The following is an 18,027-nucleotide window of genomic DNA, read 5'->3' as shown; positions in this document are numbered from 1 at the left end:
GATGATTGTCTTCTTAAATGAACCATCTTCTTCATGAGAAGAGGATTTGTGACTTAGATGATTTAACACACGGCTCTAAATAGGCTGTAGGTACTCGACAACCCTTGATTAACTTACTGGAAGGAAAGAGCTCTCTGCCAAGCGTTTGTGGTTGGATGTTTTAAGATGAGAGTAGGTACAGTACAGAGAAGGCTAAAACTAACACAGGCCGATCATGTAAATAAGAGTTCACTTAGTTGCTATGAAACTATCAACTTGGGAAACAGTAGTACTGAGATCTCCTCTTTGAAGCCTCAGGCTTCTAACCGGAAAACTAATCATCCGTCACTGTTGTACCTTTCACACTAACCGCACAGTAAATCTGAGATGCCACTCTCCTAGCTTGGCAGTGTTGCTTGTGCCTTTAATCACTTATCCCCTATGTATACACATCTATTCCAGGTTTATAATAAAGGAGACCTTTGTGTTACAGATAGATAAGGAACTCTGACTTTGTAAGAGAAGAGAATCTTCCTGCTCTTTATGTGGCTTGCGTTCAGACAAATAACTGCTTCGTAAACAAGGAACATAATTGGTGTTTGTACAAGGGCCAGAAGTGCTTCTTTGCTTTCTTTCCCAGCAGCAAACACAGGTCCCAAATGCAGTGAGGTTCTGCCTGTCTCCAGTGATGGAAGGAAATCTGTGGTGGGCAGGCAAGAGGCCTTCTCCCTGGTAGGAAGAGAGCCGCGGCTTCCTCCAAGCCTTTATTTAAACCAGGAGTTCATTTTCCCTGAGGCAGGGTCAGGCAAGGGCTTCTTGGCTTTAACTTGCCTTTTGTGGTGTCTTTGGCATCAGGTTTTGCCAAGCGATTCACGCATTCTGGAAATGCAGGGAGGAATGTGAAGGAGTGGCCTTTCCCTCAGCCAGGAATGGATTAAGACAGAAGCATCCAAGTTGATGAGCATAGTTTGATGCAATCCTGTGCTTTTCAGCCATCCACTTGTTATGTGCAGGCCTCTCCCATGGTTTCAGGCTTCTGCTAGGTGTAGCAGCCGAAGGGGTGTGACAATCTCTGTGAATAAGTACACTTATGATGGTTACTGAACTGCAGCCTTCACAGAAGCGTTTCTCCAACACTGGAATTGAATTTGTATTTGGTACAAATTGATGATATTCTGCAACTTGCATTTTCCCCTTTTTATATTTCTGCAAGTTATTAGAAATAAATTTTAAGGGAAATGCTCCTTATCTAGAAAACCAGAACAAAAAGTTTTAAGTTTGATAAAGAAAACTCACTTTGCTAAAGAGAGGTTTGAGTTTAATATAGTATTTTCTGAAATGCTTGCCTTTGTTGTGAAATACCATGACTGTAAGTATTAAGCTGAAAGGTAAAGACGTTCTGCAGGGCAAGAGATTTCACAAAGCTTTTCATCAAACATGCCCTCCGTATTCTTAAAAACATCATCACCGGTCATTTAGCTGTTGTTCAACTTCTCAGCATGTTACAGTAGGCGACAGGAACAAACCTTTCTATGTCGTGGTAGGGGTAGGATTGAATACAGTATAAAGCAGGGCATTTTGGTGATCCCTTAGATTCTCAAATTACAAAATGCTTTGTGGAGCAATGATATTAACCTTATGCTTTTCTTGCCTCTCTGACAACTTCTGTTGCAACCCAGGATGATTTCTCAATGAGGTCATACATTTCTTGTTAAGAATGATGTGTGTGTGTGCTCAGTTGTATGATAGAGGTTGGAAATTTCCTTGTTGCATATCTTTTTCAAATCTGCTTGGTTATTTTTTTTTTTTGATAGTATCGTGTTCCTTTCTCATATTTTTAATTCTTTCTTTTACTTCTAAAAATAATTTAAAACCTCCTGTTCTGATAATTCTATTATGTGAAATTCATATTTGTTGTTTCTTTGAACTTTCAGCTGTGGTGACATTTCCTTCAGGTTTTGTGATTTAGGATTATGAGCTCTTGTCTGTGAGAACCCTGTGTGGCCTGAGATGGGAATGTATCTTTACAAAGAGGCTTCCTGGTTTCTTTAGCCAGGACCTCAGTGTCAGTGACAATCTGAAAACCAATTTTTATGTTACTTTCTCTGATTTATTGCCCTTGCTAGTAGTGTAAATCCATATCTCAAACTCACTGTGAGGGCAAGCCTCTTGTTGCAAATTATCAGGGGAGATTTTTTTTTTTTTTTTTGGTCCCCCTTAGAGTTCAGCCTGAGGGAGAGGAGTTTCCTTGTCCTCCATCTGTAGATCAATTTTTTTTTTTTTTTTTTTAGTCTGCCTGTTCTCAGAGTGTAGCCCTTTTAGGGTACTGGCTCAATGTAAGAATCTTAGTTCTCTCACCCCATCTTGTGGCCACCCCATGTATCATTTACATGCAAGCCCCTTTCTTACTGAGAATGGCAGTGACCTCTGTCTAGAATAACAGGAACTTGAGTACCTGTTTTTGAGATTTCTCTTAGTTTTGGGCCTTTGGGGATTTCCTTTCCATTTCTGAGAGAAGAAAAATGTCTGTTGTATTTTTGGGCCATCTCTTTAGGCTTGGTTTACTCTGAACTCTAAGAGGCAGTTAAGAAGTATCCTCGGGGAAGCCTCATAACCTGGCAATTTCTTAGAATTCCAGGACCCAAGGAAGACTATAGATTTGAGGATATTTCTCTGGTCAATCTTCATTTAAATATGAATATCAGGGAGTTCAGAGCCTCCCTAGAATATAGAGACTAGGGCAATCTCCATCTTTCAGGTCTGGCATAATGAAATGAAAAGTAGGTTAGAGTCAGAAGGCCTAAGTTCAGATCTTGACTTTACTCTGTAAAATTGGATGTTTACTTAAATTGCTTGAACTTCCATTTCTTAAGCTGTAAAATGGAGACAGTAATACCTGACAGAGACACTATATAGTGTTAAAAGGTATAGTGAAAGTAAAATAAAAAGTTGGAGTGGAGCAAGCATTCAAAAATGGTAGTTGAATAAACTCTTTGGTCATCTTAATGGTTGGTCTGATCCGTCAACCATTGTCTTGGTCATTGTGGTTGGGAATCCAACACCCATTCTACTCTAGTCTAAACCAGTGGTTCACAAACTGAAGTGCATCTGAATCACCTGGAATTCTTGTTAAAACACAGATTGCTGTGCCTCTCAATTCAGGAGACTCTGATTCAGTGAGTCCGGAGCTAGTCCTAATAGTTTACCTTGTTCTCAGGTACTATTCGGAGAAGGCAATGGCACCCCACTCCAGTACTCTTGCCTGGAAAATCCCATGGACGGAGGAGCCTGGTAGGCTGCAGTCCATGAGGTCGCTAAGAGTCGGACACAACTGAGCAACTTCACTTTCACTTTTCACTTTCATGCGCTGGAGAAGGAAATGGCAATCCACTCCAGTGTTCTTGCCTGGAGAATCCCAGGGACGGGGGAGCCTGGTGGGCTGCCATCTCTGGGGTCACACAGAGTCGGACACGACTGAAGTGACTTAGCAGCAGCAGCAGGTACTGATGAATCAGGGACTGCACTTTGACAACCACTCACGTTCTTCCCACTGGTGGTTGGTTTTGGAAGGGGCACATGATCTGAATCTGCTGGAAGAGATGCAAGGGGAAGTCTGCTGCAAGCTTCCAGGAAACATCTCCTCAATCCTGAGAGAAAAACAGGAAAGCCTAGATCTGTTTTTCCTCTGGCCATGCTGTCAGGACATGATGCCTGGAACTGCTATAGGCATGTTGCCTTCATCCTGAGGATGAAACCAATCTAGGGTAGAGAGCAGAGCCAAGTGAATCCCAGGGCAGCAGAGCTAGAATCCTGATAGTTTCTTCTTCGCTAGGTACTACTCTGCCTTTGTTATTTATCATGTGAGGTATTGTATAAATGGGGGGGGGGGAGGGGGGGGGGAAACTTTACAAAGTTTTTAAGTACACTTTGAGTCAAGAGTTTCCTGGTTGTTTACCACCCAAAATATTCTAAGTGATGTAGCATGGTATTAGTTTGTTGGATCTTATTCTCACTACCCCCAGCTATAGAGTGTCAAAGTATGAGTTCATTTAAAATTATGCTTTCATTTCTGTTTTTGACCTACTTGCTTTCTATGATACTTTCTTCTCCACTGTACCTCTCCCTCCCACCCTCCAATTTTACCCAGTCCTCTGGGGATATACTCCAACACTGTCAAACTGTGAATCTCTTGAAAGGAGGCAACCGCTCCAAACTTGCATCTCCTTTCCACATATGAGATGGTGGTATCCATTTCTGGTTGAATGTAGGATGACCATTTTACTGGATGTCTTCTTCCTTGTATTCTATTTCTATAAATTGCTTTTTTTTTTTTGCAACCCTAGCTAATTAGTAACTTAATCTCTTTTCAGACTTTTAATTCCATTTTCTAGAATTTCCCAATCAAGTCAACATTGATTGTACCGGAATTTTAACTGTACCCTGTCCTTCTGTTGTGTGGAATTTTTGCTGGAAGGAATTGCAGCAAGAATCAAGGCTGTGTGATGTAAATACCTAAATCCTGCATCGTCACTAGAGCTGCAAAGAAAAGGAAAAGAGAGCTCTCTAGGGAGCTGAGCCAGCTCAGTACCTCCACATGGAGTCTGAGAAAAGGAACGGTGATTTTGCCCCCTTCTTTTTAATCCCAGTTTGGACAGCTTCTTTATTCAGAACATCAAAGACTGTTGACAGTTGAGTGAAAAGAATAGGCACTCATGGGATTGCTAATGAGATAGAAAGCCACCTCAGAATCAAAATAAATTTCTATCTGTTGGGCTCCTCTGGCCAGGCAGGGAGAGATGAGTTAAGAGCGGTAAGCCAGTTTCTACTGACAGGTATCCTTGTCCTGGTGAACAGTGTTATGCGCCATCTATTAATAGTTGGCTTCTGAGAGGACAGGCCAAGGGCTGCCAGCTGTGTGCTGTCCTCCCAGCAGAGAGCTGGGCCGAGGTGAGCATGTTGGCAGGAAGCACAGTATCTGGTTGGAAAATAAGATTCTTAACAATTGCAGCTAACACACAGTATTTCTCATAAAAGTAATTTTCTTAGCCTATAAATCCAGGCAAGTGTTAAAAGGAAGAATTCTATTATTTTCTGATATGAAATGCCATTTCTCACTTTCTCTGCAATCCTAATCAGCTCTCTAGACCACATCATGTTCCAAGTCTTCTTTTAAAGCCTTGCCTGACAACTCAAGCTAGAATTATTATTTCTTTCTTTAGAGTCCCTAGAGAAGTAATGACCCTACTCTTATCTTGTCTTATTTTGCAAACTTGACCATACAGCTCTTTGAAGGCAGGAAATATATTATATGTCTTTTCTTAGACTCTCCACACAAGATTCAGCACAGTGCTTTGATTGTAGAAGTCATCCAGTGAAAATATTGGTTTATCAGTTAACTCTTGTTTTTTTAATTTAATGAAGTATATACAGTATTGTAGACTTAGGATTCATTTAAAAAGAGAGTTTTCTCACATAAGGCCTATGGATGGACATCTGGGCTTCTGCAAACTCCTGAAATTGAATGCAAAGTACATACCTTCTGGGGAAAGGGACCATAGCTGTCAGCAGATTCACAAAGAGGTTCCTGATTTTCTCCTAAATGATGAGAATTTTCTCCTAAATTTATTCGTTTCCTTTTCTGCTGACAAAACTAGGTCCTAATGCCATGTCTCTGACTATACCAGTAAGAGTTCTCTTGGGATGCCTCAGTTCCCATTTTTAGTTGTTGTTCCTAAAAGAGAAGCAGAAATTAAATGGAATTCATATGTTGTGATAAGACGATATAGTTTTCAATTGCACACCAATAAAAGGATGGTTTTTCTAAGTTCCCGTAGAGATGGTATGTCTTGGTGATTTGATATATGGGTGCTAAGCCAGATGACCCACTCTTGAATCCCAGCTGTCACTTACTAGCTGTGTGACTTTGGAAAAATTACTTAAATTCTCTGAATCTCAGTTTCTTCATCTGAAAATTGGGAACAGCAATAGTGATCTAATTCCTAGGATTGTTCTGAAGATTAAATAAGTGAATGCATGTAGAACATTAAAAACTGTGCCTTACAAACATAGTAAGTATGATGCATTAGCTTTTTTTTTTTTTAATTATTGCTATTGTTGTTGTTCAACTCTACTTCTCATTGTCATCAATGCAGATTAGTTAAGGTAATTGTTTCTTCAGTGGCCATTTCCACCATCAGATTCTCTCCTGAGTAATTCCATTAGAGTCACATTAGATTGATGAATTGCTTTGCAGAAATCATATAGTTTTGCTCTTTATTAGGTATAATTCTGTTTCCTTGCTTGAGTTTGCTTGACACTCTGATGTCAAATCCTCACACTGTGAGAGTATTTAAGTCATTTAAACATTATAAGGGCAGAGAACAGAGATGAGTGTGCCTTTTCTCCCACATGTTTTTTTTGAAAATTATTAACAGAAGTGTTCAATCTAAGAAATACTTTTAGTAGAAAATTTTAGCTATGTTTTTGGTTGCTGTTAACTTGGAAATGGATGAAATGAAATGCAGAGGATGTTGACAGATTAAATTCAGTACTGTCTGTAATTAATTCTTCCCATTAACCTTAAGATTCAGTTCAGTTCAGTTCCTCAGTCATGTCTGACTCTTTGCGACCCCATGGACTGCAGCATGCCAGGCTTCCCTGCCTATCACCAACTCCCGGAGCTTATTCAAACTCATGTCCATCGAGTCAGTGAGGCCATCCAACCATCTCATCCTCTGTCATCCCCTTCTCCTCCTCCCGTCAGTCTTTCCCAGCATCAGGGTCTTTTCTAGTGAGTCAGTTCTTCACATCAGGTGACCAAAATATTGGAGTTTCAGCTTCAGCATCAGTTCTTCCAATGAATATTCAGGACCGATTTCCTTTAGGATAGACTGGTTGGATCTTCTTGCAGTCCAAGGGCCTCTCAAGAGTCTTCTCCAGCATCGCAGTTCAAAAGCATCACTTCTTTGGCACTCAGATTTCTTTGTAGTCCAACTCTCACATCCATACATGACTACTGGAAAACCCATAACTTTGACTAGATGGACCTTTGTTGGCAAAGTAATGTCTCTGCTTTTTAATATGCTGTCTAGGTTGATCATAGCTTTTCTTCCAAGGAGCAAGTGTCTTCTAATTTCATGACCATCTGCATGGTCATGTCTTCAGTCACCATCTGCAATGATTTTGGAGCCCCCCCAAATAAAGTCTGTCACTCTTTCCACTGTTTCCCCTTCTATTTGCCATGAAGTGATGGGACCAGATGCGATAATCTTAGTTTTCTGAATGTTGAGTTTTAAGCCAACTTTTTCACTCTCCTCTTTCACTTTCATCAAGAGGCTCTTTAGTTCTTCTTCACTTTCTGCCATAAGGGTGATGTCATCTGCATATCTGAGGTTATTGATATTTCTCCTGGCAATCTTGATTCCAGCTGGTGCTTCATCCAGCCCAGCATTTCACATGATGTATTCTGCAGATAAGTTAAATAAGCAGGGTGACACTATACAGCCTTGACGTACTTCTTTCCCAATTTGTAACCAGTCTGTTGTTCCATGTCCAGTTCTAACTGTTGCTTCTTGACTTGCATACAGATTTCTCAGGAGACAGGTCTGGTATTCCCATCTCTTTAAGAATTTTCCAGTTTGTTGTGATCCACACAGTCAAAGGCTTTGGCATAGTCAGTAAAGCAGAAGTAGATGTTTTACTGGATTTATGTTGCTTTTTTGATGATCCAGTGGATGTTGGCAATTTGACCTCTGGTTCCTCTGCCTTTTCTAAATCCAGCTTGAACATCTGGAAGTTCATAGCTCACATACTGTTGAAGCCTGACTTAGAGAATTTTGAGCATTAGTTTGCTAGCGTGTGAGATGAGTGCAACTGTGTTGTAGTTTGAACATTCTTTGGCATTGCCTTTTTTGGGAAGATTAAGATTAGCCCTTTTAAAAGGGATTGATTAATCTCAGAATGTGTAAGTTTAATTTTTAGACATGGCATGACTGTTGAACTCTTAGATCCTAATTTGGGGAGATGCAGAAAAGTGATAGTGATTTTTGTGGAGGGAGATGTTGTGCTAAATGAGGCAATTTGTCCAGTGTTATTTTTACAAGGTGACTGGCAAACTTTGGAGAAGGGAATTGATGTATAGAGGCTCTGCTGCAGCAAATCATCAGCTAAGTGCACATCCACTTTCCCCTGAATACTGAAAGTGTAATTAAACAACTGATATCAACTACTCCATTCCCAGGATCCTAAGACCCTATGGAATTAGAATATACATATTTAAGGAGGAGAAAAATTTCTGTTTGAGATCTAGGATAATGAAGAGTTGTGTTGGAAATTGGATTTATAAGAAGTAAGAATATATATTAGTTAGAGTCTTAGTGGAAAATAGTTGACTCCTACAAAGTGGGTAATTTTCAGAGAGTTTAAATAAATCTAAATGTATAAAGGTATAGACAGGATATCCAGAAATGACAGGGGGTAGTGTGGTATCCTCAGGCTACTAAGGAATGAGGACAGTGCCTGTCCATCCTTGGGCCTGAATGAGCAGGTAATAATCACAACTGAGAGAAGGAGACAGAGAGAGGGAGAGAATGGGTTGGATGGGGGAAGAATGACTTTGGTCAAAGTCAAAGGATGGTGGGAATGTAAACTGGTATAGCCATTATGGAAAGCAGTATGGAGATTCCTTAAAAAAAAACACAAAAAAACCTAAAGAAATAACTACCATATAAGTCAGCAACTCCACTTCTGATATATATCTGAAGGACTTGACATCACTGTAGTCATATCCCTATGCCACTGCATCATTATTCACAGTAACCAAGATACGGAAACAGCCTAAATGGCCATCTATGGGTAGATGGATAAAGAAATGTGGTATATTGGAATATTATACAATGGACTAGTATTCAGCCATGTAAAAGAAGGAAATTCTATCATTTGTGACAAACTGGATGGTTCTAGAGGATATTATACTAAGTGGAATAAACCAGACACTGAAAGACAAACATCATTTTTTTAAAAAAAAATATGGACTGCTTCACAAATTTGCATGTCATCTTATGCAGGGACCATGCTAATCTTCTTTGTATGGTTCCAATTTTAGTATATGTGCTGCAAAGAGAGCACGACAAACATCATTTAATCTTACTTATATATGGTATCTGAAATAAACTTAACTCAGAAAAAGAGGGTAGAACTGTGGTTGTCAGGGGCAGGGGGTAGGGGAAATGGGGAGATACTGATCAAATAGTACTAAATTTCACTTATGCAAGATGAATAAGTTTTCAAGATCTGATGTTCAGCATGGTGACTCTAGTTAATAATAATGTATCATGTATTTGAGAGTTGCCAAGAGAATAGATCTTAGGTGTTCTCACCATACACACACACAAAGTAAATACGTGAGGTGATGCATAGGTAAATTGACTTGGTTGGGGAAATCATTTCACAATGTATACATATTTCCAAAGATCATGTTGTGCACCTTAAGTTTTTTTTTTTTAATTATTTATATATGTGTTTTGGCTGTGATGGGTCTTTTTTGCTGCACATGAGCTCTCTTTAGTTGCAGTGAGCGGGGGCTGCTCTTCATGTGGTGCGTGGGCTTCTCATTGCGATGACTCTCTTGTTGCCGAGCACAGGCTCTAGGTGCATGGGCTTCAGTAGTTGCAGCACATGGGCTCAGTAGCTGTGGCTGTCAGGCTCTAGAGCACAGTGATTGTGGCACAGTAGTCCCAGCTGCTCCTCGGCCTGTGGAATCCTCCCGGACCAGAGATCAAACCAGTGTCCCCCGGACCGCAGTGTGGATTCTCAACCACTGGGCCACCTGTGCAACTTAAATTTATACACTGTTTATCTGTCAATCATATTTCAGTAAAGCTGGGGAGAAATGTCAAACGATGTTGTTAGAGTAGGGCAAGTCTGCAAGGAAAGGAAGAGATAAATGCCCCGATCTCCTTCTTCTTCTTTCCTGATCCCCACCAGTGGTCCAGTAAGAACCCAGTCAGAAGCCAGAGGGCAGAGGAGACTGTTATATGCTCCAAAGAGGTAATGGTATACCAGGCATTTTTGATACTCAGAACAGATAATTTTTATTTTTATTTTTTATTTTTTTTCCATTTATTTTTATTAGTTGGAGGCTAATTACTTTACAATATTGTAGTGGTTTTTGCCATACATCGACATGAATCAGCCATGGATTTACATGTATTCCCCATCCCGATCCCCCCTCCCACCTCCCTCTCCACCTGATCCCTCTGGGTCTTCCAGTGCACCAGCCGAGCATTGTCTCATGCATCCAACCTGGGCTGGTGATCTGTTTCACCCTTGATAATATACATGTTTCGATGCTGTTCTCTCAAAACATCCACCCTCGCCTTCTCCACAGAGTCCAAAAGTCTGTTCTGTATATCTGTGTCTGTTTCTGTTTTGCATATAGGGTTATCATTACCATCTTTCTAAATTCCATATATATGCATTGTATACTGTATTGGTCTTATCTTTCTGGCTTACTTCACTCTGTATAATGGGCTCCAGTTTCATCATCTCATTAGAACTGATTCAAATGAATTCTTTTTAATGGCTGAGTAATATTCCATGGTGTATATGTACCACAGCTTCCTTATCCATTCGTCTGCTGATGGGCATCTAGGTTGCTTCCATGTCCTGGCTATTATAAACAGTGCTGCGATGAACATTGGGGTGCACGTGTCTCTTTCAGATCTGGTTTCCTCAGTGTGTATGCCCAGAAGTGGGATTGCTGGGTCATATGGCAGTTCTATTTCCAGTTTTTTTAAGAAATCTCCACACTGTTCTCCATAGTGGCTGTACTAGTTTGCATTCCCACCAACAGTGTAAGAGGGTTCCCTTTTCCACACCCTCTCCAGCATTTATTGCTTGTAGACTTTTGGATAGCAGCCATCCTGACTGGCGTGTAATGGTACCTCATTGTGGTTTTGATTTGCATTTCTCTGATAATGAGTGATGTTGAGCATCTTTTCATGTGTTTGTTAGCCATCTGTATGTCTTCTTTGGAGAAATGTCTGTTTAGTTCTTTGGCCCATTTTTTGATTGGGTCATTTATTTTTCTGGAATTGAGCTGCAGGAGTTGCTTGTATATTTTTGAGATTAATCCTTTGTCTGTTTCTTCATTTGCTATTATTTTCTCCCAATCTGAGGGCTGTCTTTTCACCTTGCTTATAGTTTCCTTTGTAGTGCAAAAGCTTTTAAGTTTCATTAGGTCCCATTTGTTTAGTTTTGCTTTTATTTCCAATATTCTGGGAGGTGGGTCATAGAGGATCTTGCTGTGATTTATGTCGGAGAGTGTTTTGCCTATGTTCTCCTCTAGGAGTTTTATAGTTTCTGGTCTTACATTTAGATCTTTAATCCATTTTGAGTTTATTTTTGTGTATGGTGTTAGAAAGTGTCCTAGTTTCATTCTTTTACAAGTGGTTGACCAGTTTTCCCAGCACCACTTGTTAAAGAGGTTGTCTTTTTTCCATTGTATATCCTTGCCTCCTTTGTCAAAGATAAGGTGTCCATAGGTTCGTGGATTTATCTCTGGGCTTTCTATTCTGTTCCATTGATCTATATTTCTGTCTTTGTGCCAGTACCATACTGTCTTGATGACTGTGGCTTTGTAGTAGAGTCTGAAGTCAGGCAGGTTGATTCCTCCAGTTCCATTCTTCTTTCTCAAGATTATTTTGGCTATTCAAGGTTTTTTGTATTTCCATACAAATTGTGAAATTATTTGTTCTAGTTCTGTGAAAAATACCGTTGGTAGCTTGATAGGGATTGCATTGAATCTATAGATTGCTTTGGGTAGTATAGTCATTTTGACAATATTGATTCTTCCAATCCATGAACACGGTAGATTTCTCCATCTGTCTGTGTCCTCTTTGATTTCTTTCATCAGTGTTTTATAGTTTTCCATGTATAGGTCTTTTGTTTCTTTAGGTAGATATACTCCTAAGTATTTTATTCTTTTTGTTGCAATGGTGAATGGTATTGTTTCCTTAATTTCTCTTTTTGTTTTCTCATTGTTAGTGTATAGGAATGCAAGGGATTTCTGTGTGTTAATTTTATATCCTGCAACTTTACTATATTCATTGATTAGCTCTAGTAATTTTCTGGTAGAGTCTTTAGGGTTTTCTATGTATAGGATCATGTCATCTGCAAACAGCAAGAGTTTCACTTCCTCTTTTCCTATCTGGATTCCTTTTACTGCTTTTTCTGCTCTGATTGCTGTGGCCAAAACTTCCAAAACTATGTTGAATAGTAGTGGTGAGAGTGGGTACCCTTGTCTTGTTCCTGATTTCAGGGGAGATGCTTTCAGTTTTTCACCACTGACGGTAATGCTTGCTGTGGGTTTGTCATATATAGCTTTTATTATGTTGAGGTATGTTCCTTCTATGCCTGCTTTCTGGAGAGTTTTAATCATAAAAGGATGTTGAATTTTGTCAAAGGCTTTTTCTGCATCTATTGAGATAATCATATGGTTTTTATCTTTCAATTTGTTAATGTGGTGTATTACATTGATTGATTTGTGGATATTAAAGAATCCTTGCATTCCTGGGATAAAGCCCACTTGGTCATGATGTATGATTTTTTGAATATGTTGTTGGATTCTGTTTGCTAGAATTTTGTTAAGGATTTTTGCATCTATGTTCATCAGTGATATTGGCCTGTAGTTTTCTTTTTTGTGGCATCTTTGTTTGGTTTTGGCATTAGGGTGATGGTGGCCTCATAGAATGAGTTTGGAAGTTTACCTTCTTCTGCAATTTTCTGGAAGAGTTTGAGTAAGATAGGTGTTAGCTCTTCTCTAAATTTTTGGTAGAATTCAGCTGTGAAGCCATCTGGTCCTGGGCTTTTGTTTGCTGGAAGATTTCTGATTACAGTTTCGATTTCCTTGCTTGTGATGGGTCAGAACAGATAATTTTTAATACCCTTACCCTTGCTCATATAGGACAAAATTATTTTCAACAATAACCATGTGAATAATCAATCATAATTATTGATTCACCCTTAAGTTTCATAATCAATATAGTTAACAATTATTAATAAAGTAATAGTTTAAAATTTAAAGTTTAAATTCAGTAAAATGTTTCACATCTTAATTTTGCATTTTTCAAACAAAACATTATAATTGCACTGTTTTACTGCTTTCAATTTTAAGCATGAGTTAAAAATTCCATGTGATTGTACAGAATGGCAGAATTTATGTCACTCAAGTTTTAATTTTTCCTCTTGACAATTGCTTTTTCTAATTTGCTGTTTAAATGAGCTATGTAGTACTCTGGGGGCTGGAGTCAAGAATTGCTCTTGTAGTAGCACACACCACTGACTCTGGACCCCTAAAATTTACTCTGGAAGGAAGTCCCTCTAATGGGTCTCTGTGTGTCAGGGCTTACAGCAGGACTGGAAGCTCATTGGATTAACTTCTATGTAGAATACAATGTTTATTAAAGAAAAGTGGTGGGAGAGAGAATTTGAGGCCCACAAACCTATTATTAAAAGTGTAGCATTTCTTGGTTTTAGATTTTTAGCCATGTGTTAATAAAATGCTGATTGACTTTTGGTTGGTTTATTCTTATTGTCAAATTTTCCAATTCTCCACAAACAATTCATCTGCTTATTGCCTGCACCAGACTTCCCTGGTGGCTCAGACAGTAAAGACTCTGCCTGCAATGTGGGAGACCTGGGTTTGGTCTCTGGGTTGGGAAGATCCCCTAGAGGAGGGCATGAAAACCCATTCCAGTATTCTGGCCTAGAGAATCCCCATGGACCGAAGAGCCTGGCGGGCTACAGTCCATGGGGTCTCAAAGAGCTGGACATGACTGAGCAACTACACATACATCGCCTGCACCAGGAGCAAGGTAGGAAGTCGATCCAGAGAGGCAGCAGAAGGGCATCTTGCTGAGAACATTTAGTTAAGAATCGAGAGCTTTCTAAGCCAGAAGTAGTGAACTCTTACATTCTTGCTAACTGTCTCGCATTGGTATTCTGCTCCCTGTGTATCTACATGAGATTGTCATGCATGGTAGCCTCCTGTTACAGATTTTGTGAGAGCTGTGTATTTGAGGTGAGTGGCTGAGTGGAGTGAACACAACAAAAATGGAGGAAAAGACCCATGATTCTGTATAACAAATGAAAACCGTAGAAACTCTTTTTGCTGAAAGACTGCCTCCTAGAGCTTTTGGGAAATGCTATCCTGGGGCATATTCTCCTTCCCTGAGAGTCTCCATCTCAAGTGCCTCCCGTTTTCCTGTCTCCGTCTTCTTGCTGCCTCTGTAAGTTGCTGTTTCCTTTCGCCTTCGTTCTTGGCTTTTTCTCCCCATTCTCTTCTTGGCTACCTCTGTTTCCTTCTTCTGTCTTCACGGGACCAGACATGAATTTGCTCTGGGAACTTTTAGTAATCTATGGAAAGGTTGTTAAACGCTTCATGTCAGATGTTCTGTTGCTTAGTAACTCAGAGGACTCCTGCCAAGTTTTTGTTCAGAGAATTAGACAAACCATCCAGCCCCCACCATTTCCCAGCCTGGGCAGCATCAGTTCGCCAGCTCAGCTCTGTGTGAGGAGCTGGCCACTCAGGCACCGAGAAGAGCCTCAGCCACCACAGAGCACAGAGGGTGGGAACAGAGGCTGAGCCCCCTGGACAGGCCTGGACAGGCACCTGGAGGCTGACTCTCACAGAGGTGTGGGCACCATTGTAGGGCAACAAAACCTAAATGACCACTGCATGTCAGTGAGGTGGTTTGAGATTGTCTCAGAGTTTCTCAACTTCTTCCTTTGTTCTATTTTATGATCACTCATTCTCATTTTACTTTCAGGTAGTTTTCAGGAAGCCCATAGTTTTAGATTTAGAGACTTAATAAATGGTACCAGGTAACCTCAGAGCAATGGCAACCTCCACAGAAACACAAAAGCCAAACAAACAAACTCTCCTAGAATCCTGGGTTATGAGATATCCCTGGAGGAAGCGAGGCTTCCATAGTGGTAGGTAGGATGAATCTGGGCAAAATATTTGGTTTAATGCCTATATAGGAGCTGAGGCAGAAAAACCTCAAGGTCCTGAAAAGAATTCCTTGCAGGACTGCAGATGATACCTACTGTCAGATAATGTGCAGAAAAGTGCCAAAAGAATAGGCTTATTCTGGGTGGTGTCAGGAACCTCTAGTACCTGTGTAGATCATTGGCCTTGTAACTCCCCCAAACTGTAATACAGGAGAGGAGAAGCGGGAGGAAAAGCTTCTCAGAAAAGAGGAGCTGCCACTGCATGAGTAAGAATTAGTATTTGGCACACCAGAGCTAGCAGTGGGGATTGGGCAGGGGAGCAGGATCTTCTCCAAGACTGGCTGGCTGGGAGCTGGGATTAATCAAGTGGAAATGAACAGGGAAGGAGGGGAAAAGAATTCTATTGCAAGGTACAATGAAAATTTTAATGAGTCTTCAGCTGTTACATTATCTTATAAAAGTAGTATCGTTTGCAAATTTAGCTCTGAAATGATTGACTTGAATAGGGCTGGAGGCTTAAAAATTATCACAAAAAAGAAGTGGTCTCAGATTAGCAAAATTATTTATACTAAAAACTTTTCAGTGTTCAGAGTAAGACGGGATGGTTTTTGGTGATGGTTTTAACTGTTGGGAGCTCATTTGATTTTCACTTAAGTGGATGAAAAAACTCTCTAAAGACAAGAATGAATGAGAATGTGGGCATCTGCTACAGTTTTTCCTAAGAATACAGGTAAATTGAGTGTGACTTGATTTTAGCCTCTTTTCTTAATCAAAGGTATTAATTATTCTCTGCTATAGTGTGAAGTATCTCCAAATGGGTGTGTGTAAGTGAGGAAGGTGACCTTTTTGCATTTCCTCTAATAGCCTTTGAGTAGAAATAAGGATCACTCCTTGATGAATGAATATTGGTGAAGGGTAGAGGCTCAGCTAAGAGAGGATGATGCTGGTGAAAGGCTGCATGATTAGTTGATAAACGGATCTGAGACAAAGAGTCCATCCCTTCTGAAAATGCTAACTAGGTGACTTTGGGTGTGTTTGAAAGGAGTTAGGGATAGGTGGGAGGGATTTTGGTGGAGGGGTACATGGTCAGCTGTCTCAGGAAGCTTGTTCTACTTCATCTCCTGACACCAGTGAGGCTTAGGAATATTTGGGGGCTTAAAACTACATGGATGAGGAAAGAGCCCAGAACCTTTGAATGGAAACTGATGAATTAGAAAAATTCTGTTTTCTTTAAAGGTTAGACCAATGGATAAAAGTTATAACAGCAGATTTGGATAGTCTTCTAGTTGAGTCACAAGTGAACCATCTTAAAAAATAGCAGCCTTTTCTTTATCCTTAATCATGTTTCAGGAATCTTGATGTGGTGATCCCTTCCTGGGATAAGAGGTTGATAGATGGCTCCTGAGGTTCCTTTCTAGTTTGAAATTGTATGGTTCTCATAATAGAGTTTTTCTTTCTTTCTTTTTTTAAGAAAATTTATTTTCTTTAAGTGTAGTTGATTTACACAGTTGTGTTAATTATTTCTGCTGTACAGTGAAGTGATTCAGTTATATATGTGTATATATATGTGTGTGTGTGTATATATATATATGTGCATATATATATATATGTGTGTGTGTATATATATATATATATATATATATGCTTAGTTGCTCAGTTGTGTCTGACTCTGTCCATGGGGATTCTCCAGGCAAGAATACTGGAATGGGTTGCCATGCCCTTCTCAAGGGGATCTTCCCAACCCAGGGATTGAACCCAGGTCTCCACATTGCAGGTAGATTCTTTACTGTCTGAGCCACCAGATGGTAAGAAAAATACTTTTAGATTGTATACAGACACACATATATATACATACATTCTAAAAGTATTTTTCTTACATGCAAAAAGGCACTCTTTTAATTTGAAACTGACATTAAAAATACTTAACAGCGTGAAAGGTAATAAAATTCCACATTTCAAACTGACATTTGATGTGCATCCCTTAAAGGCCAGAACCTCAGAGATATCCTCAGGAAAATACGCTTGACTTTCTTATCTCTCTTGTTTATGTATGATGAGATTTTTAGATGATCATGATGATGGTTAAGATAATAAATTGTTTCTTGAGTGAGAAAGAACGTCTGTTTAGAATTGTGTAAAGTAAGGTAAACTTCACTTCATTTCCCATGGGTAGATAATATTAAATAGTTTTTGTTTTCAATTTTTAAATTTTGGGAGGATGGATACTTTTAATTTTAGAGGGTGTCTTTCAGAAATTTTTTTTAAGTTTAGATCTTGTAAAGAACAAAATAATTTTAGTTGAGAAGAGCCAAACTATACTATGCTTCCTAAATGGTTAATTAATTCAAACACATATTACAGATTTATATATATTCACCCATACATAATTTTAAAATATTTTAGAAGCTGATGTGAAGCTCTGGGTATGTGGGAGGGGAATGTCAACTGTGAGTCTCAATATAAGGCAGCAGTTCTCTACCAGGAGTGATTTTAACCCTAGGAAACATTTGGCACTATCTAAAGACATTTTGATCATCATCACTGGACAGGTGGGAGTGCTACGGGCATCTAGTAGTGAACATGCTACAATGCACAAGTCAGCTCTTTATTATACAATATTGTGCTGTGTTCAGTTGCTAAGTCATATCCTACTCTTTGCAACCCCTAAGGAGTGTGCAACCTGCCAGGCTCCTCTGATTATGGGATTTTCCAGGCAAGAATACCAGAGTGGGTTGCCATTTGCTTCTCCTGGGAATCTTCCCAACCCAGGGGTTGAACCCATGTCTTCTGTATCTCCTGCATTGGCAGGCAGATTCTTTACCACTGTACCACCTGGGAAGCCATAATAAAGGATTATCTGGCCCAAAATGTAAATAATAGCAAGGTAGAAGAATCCTGCTATGGAGTGATGTTTACTGATGAACTAATCTCCCTCAATAATATCTTTCAGTCTTTCCTTCAGATCTGATCAGATTCCAATTTCCTGACTGAAGGTTAAGGCCATGCTGATAGCATTTTGAGATCTGAGTGGAAGAA

General features: G+C 39.6%; 1 protein-coding gene and 1 non-coding gene across 2 annotated transcripts in view; one reads left to right on the top strand and one right to left on the bottom strand.

Moving 5' to 3' along the window:
* AKAP6 (A-kinase anchoring protein 6) overlaps positions 1-18,027 on the top strand; it is a 486,105-nt gene that overhangs the window by 70,377 nt on the left and 397,701 nt on the right. The gene's annotated exons all lie outside the window — the stretch shown is intronic.
* Positions 9,001-9,105, bottom strand: LOC122419961. The gene has a single exon (XR_006263161.1). It is a non-coding gene; the product is annotated as a U6 spliceosomal RNA (small nuclear RNA).

The sequence above is a fragment of the Cervus canadensis genome, chromosome 17 (genome assembly GCF_019320065.1).
Source record: "Cervus canadensis isolate Bull #8, Minnesota chromosome 17, ASM1932006v1, whole genome shotgun sequence".
NCBI lineage: Eukaryota > Metazoa > Chordata > Mammalia > Artiodactyla > Cervidae > Cervus > Cervus canadensis.
Note: the sequence above shows the minus strand (reverse complement) of the source record. Positions and strands in the feature narration are given on the sequence as shown.